We start from the raw sequence: 4,927 nt of genomic DNA, 5'->3' as shown, positions 1-4,927 counted from the left end.
CATGTTGATTTGTTGAGTTGTATTTAAGCTTTCACTAAGTCCTTTGTCTTCATCAAAACAGAGGCAAGCTTAAGTGCTCTCTTGACATATTGCACTTTCAATCTCCCCCTTTTTGATGATGACAAACTCAACACCAAATTTGTTTTGATGCATAGATTGAAGATGATCACATAATGCATGGTTGTTGATTTCAAAGTTAAAATGCATAGCTAGACAACATAAGCTTGGTATTATTTACAACCTGCACATATTAAACAACAAAACAATCTTTCTCCCCCTTTTGACATTATCAAAAAGATAAACTAAATGAAATTTTGGTCAAAAGTAAGAAGAGATATGAATTGAACTCAAACTGTAATTAATCAATTAGTATTGGGAATGTAATTATTTAACCAGCTGATGAAAGAATTGAACAAGTGCACAAATTTATCAACATTTAATCGATTAAAACAGCAGGTTAATCGATTAAATTAACATAATACAGCAGTATGACAGATTTAATGGCATGGAGGGTTATACCTGAACCAATCAAGCATGGAATGATCAAGCATTGACATTATAGCATTGAAATAGTAGGATCAATAAAACATAAGATATACATATAACCAAACATGACCAAGATCCATTAAACATGCAATCATGCTATATTTGACATATATAATGTTAGGTATCAATGGTCTAGACACACCTAGAAGGGGGGTTGAATAGGTGTAGCGGTTATCAATTACCGTTTATCGCACCAATAACCCAATTCTGGAAAACAGCCTAGGTAACTAATTAACTATTGGTCTTAATCGATTAAACCGTATCAAAAATAGAATTGGAAAATTGGCTTCTTGCACAGCAAATTACCAACAAACAAGCAGAGATACAACAAATATTGTTATGCACAATTAACAAGGATATGGCACAGTAGCAGTATGCAAAATATCAGCTTAATACATGAATTAAAACAACTTGAATTATAAAAGAGATTGAGAGAGAATAGCTTGCACAATAGGATTTTTATCCTGGTTCGTTTGCGGGTCGACTTGCAAACTACATCCAGGCCTCCCCTTCTGATCTTGAGAGATTTTCATTTTCACTAAAGAACACAATGTATCGTTACATACACCAATTCCATTACAAGACTCGAACGCTCCTTTCTGGAACCCAAAGAACTTCGTCACCCTTGGTTTGACCTTTCCTAAAACCGCCTCCCAAGAAAACCTTTCTTACCACAATTCGGCCCCAACCAAGGTATCGTTCTTTATCCTTAGACCTCTGAGTCTACGTGAAGAACACCTTACCTAACCGCATCTAGGATTTTCCTAATCCTTGAATTACAACACTTTGAGTTATGAATGAGTACTTAATACTCGGATTTTACAATAAAGAAAACTCAATGATTAACCCACACTCAAGTAACCCAAGCAATTTGTGAGTTAATACAAAATACAGATAATGCTGAATCTTTCTCAAAAATCTCTAAACAGAATGCGCGAACATGTAAGAAAGTATGAATGAGATTAAGCACATTAAAACTACATACAATACATCATGAATAATATCAACTAAGCATATTAATCTCTCTTTCTCACACATGCATCTCTCTTCTGCCTATTATGCAGTAAATCACGGAAACAACGATGATCTCTAATAGTTTCTAACAATGATATGCAATGCTTCACGTTTCAGCAATTTACTAGAATTTATACAAAACGAATTTGGCTCCACAAACCGTTTTTCCAGTTACGCAGTTAAAATATAAAATAGATACGTTAATCAATTACGACTCCACATTAATCAATTAACCAACATATTTTAATACATATTAAACAGTAAACTACTTTTATGTTATGCTTGACACCTATACATGTTTTAGCAATTATGCTATGCCTAATATGCACATATAACATGTATGATTAGTACATGAACACATAATAAAGTAGATGATATGCCTCATGAATATGATATGTCAATATTTATGGCTTTTGAAACTTTCATCTAGGTTTACCTAACCTAGACTCACTAACTAAGGCACACATCCCAGACTACTTAGAAATATAACTCTATTGATATAACCTAGTCTAGATATGACCCTTGAGTTCTAGGCATGTTGATTGTTGAGACATCTTCAAGCTTTTACTAACTCCTTGTCTTCATCAAAACATCGGTAAAACATTGCTAGTGTAATCCTTGACACTTTGCACTTTCATATAAGCAAGATGAAACCACAATAGGGATGATTTAAGTTCAAATGGCATGCATATCAATTCATAAAGTTGAAGCAATAGTAGATAGTTAGAGTTACAATCCAGAAAGCAAAGAGAAAATATGTCGTGAAATTACAAAGCAGCATAAATCCTGAAAATTAGCCATATAGAAGGACTAAACCTAGAGTAATCTAAGATCTAAGGCCTTCTAATCTAGGGATGCGGAAGAGGATCTCTGTCATCAGGTACAGTCAGACAACTATCACCCCAAATGAGGAATCTCAGCTTCTCAAACTCTGCACAAAACCTTGCATTATGTGCCTCAGAAGTGTTCTGGAAAAAGCTCATCATAGCCTGATAGTGGTTATCGATGTAAGCAACCTGACGCTCCTCAAATTGTTCCAAATCAGTATGGTAGGAGTCCTTCAAAGACTGAAAGTGTAAATCCATCATGTTGTTCAGCCTTTGCTCCATGGCATCCATCTGAGCTAATCCAAAGGATGATTCTTGCTGCGCAGTTCCAGATTGCTCCCCCCGAGTCTTTGCATTAAGCTAATCATTACCAACCTAATCCTCATCATCAGATAGCTCCAAATCCACTGTAGTAAAATCTTCCTGGTATTGCCAAGTACTTCCATACTTGTAGATACCCATCTTGTGGAAAGGCTTTCACCAACAAGGTGATCTTTGTTAGAAGTCTTTGTGACGATGGTGTCAGATACGTCAATATGCAGATAGTCAATAATTCTCAATATGAAGATATTGTAGGATAGTAATTTGGATTACGATGTAGAGCCATTATACATGACCTTCAGAATTTATTCAGGCCAATTAACCATTATATTCTCCTTCACGACATACATAAATTTTAGATCATTAACAATAGGTTGTGCATGATTAGTGTTCCTATGAATCAAGATGTACGCAATCAAATAGTGAAGCAATTTATTCTCTACGGATAAAGAACCAGCTTTAGTAAGTTCTCCCTAGACATATAGATGGAGACCTCTCAGACATGATTTATATACCTCAGCAGTATCGAAATCAGCAAGTCATCCATAATCACCTAGGCTAACACCAGTAGTGGATAAGCCACCCACATTCATAAAAATGCTACTATCCATCTCAAACAGATTTCCCGAAATCATAGAACAATATCTACCATCCTTATAACGGAAGTTAGCATAAAATTCCCTAATCAAAGTTGGGTATAGATTACCTGTTAATTCCAAAAACATTACAGCACCTTGAGCCTACATACTTTGCAGAAATTCGAAATTTGGTTCCGCCATCCAGGTAAGATCAACATACCTTATGTAGGTGGGTTTCCTTCCCTAAAATTTGGACAATCGGGTCTCCGGAAGTATGAGTGAGTAGTAGGGATCTCCACGGTCGTGCCTCATGTTCGGATTTGGAGATGAAGCATTAGGAGGCCTACGAGTGCGGTGAGCAGTTGTCTTGAACCTCTTTGAACATCCTCTTTCTATTGATGATTAAAACTGTGAGTAATGAGAGGAGAAGGAGGATAAGGGAGGGAACCTAGAGCTTAGGGTTTTGGAATTGGGAATGGAATTTCTTGGTAAATAGAGAAATGGGTTGGATGAATTGATATGCACAAATGGGTAAAGGTGAGGTTTAATACTCCTATTAAGCTAAGATTTCGATTTTGCTGCTTGCATTTGAGATTTCCAGAGAAAAGGAGGAAGAGAGGGTTTGAAAACATGGCAAAAACGATTATGATTCTAATATATCTGATGTCGTTAAACGATTAAGTGTTGCATTTAATCGATTAATCAGTGTAAAAATTCCATGTTTTTCTGAAATAAATTAGCCCAAGTAATCGATTAAAATAAATCTTAATCGATTAAATTTAGTGAATATTGAAATCTTTGCTACTGGAACTCATTTTAATCGATTAAGGAGGATAGTTAATCGATTAACTGGCATCTGATTTGCAGAATCAAGAGGTTTTTGGGTTTTAAAAGCATGCAAAGATTTATAACATTTATGAAGCAGTTTTTACTCAATCACATATACATTTTCAGCTTGTCACACAAGATCACGAATCATAATAGGAATATAATGCATTCATAACAAGTATACATTTTGAAGCATAGAAGACATTAATCATGTGAAGCATATAATAACATTGTTAGACGATTTTAATCAAGATAATTTTCATCAAGAATTACAAGTTCTCTTCGAAGAACATAGAAGGTATCTCGTGAGAGAGGTGATAAGTGTCAAACATACCTAAATATCATACACTTTTATGGCACTTATCTTAAGCATAATTGAGAAAAACCAACTTAAAACAATACTTTTTGTATAAAATATCACAATTTGGTATATTTGTGTTTGTATTGCCTTTTTATGTATTTTGTAGGAAATAAAATGAAGAAAAGAAAAGAAAAGATTCATGGTCAAAATGCAACAAAAGTCAAGAAAGTCAAGGTGCTCAACCAGGCAGCTGAGCGTGGAACAAGCCCCGCTAAGCTGACCTGGCCACCTGCCTGAACTAGCCACTTGCCTGACCTGGACCAAACTGCTCAACCAGGCAGCTGAGCGGACCTACTTAGCCCTCAGCCTAGGACCAGACTAGGCTTGGCACGGTAGAAATATGCTTGACACGGTCAGACACGAGCTTGGCACAAGACCAAGCTGTTGAACAAGCTGCTCAACGGTCCAACCAAGCAGCTTAGCGGAGAACCAGACTCCTGACCAGATCAGCA

Source organism: Lupinus angustifolius, chromosome LG06 (assembly GCF_001865875.1).
Source record: "Lupinus angustifolius cultivar Tanjil chromosome LG06, LupAngTanjil_v1.0, whole genome shotgun sequence".
Classification (NCBI taxonomy): domain Eukaryota; kingdom Viridiplantae; phylum Streptophyta; class Magnoliopsida; order Fabales; family Fabaceae; genus Lupinus; species Lupinus angustifolius.
Note: the sequence above shows the minus strand (reverse complement) of the source record.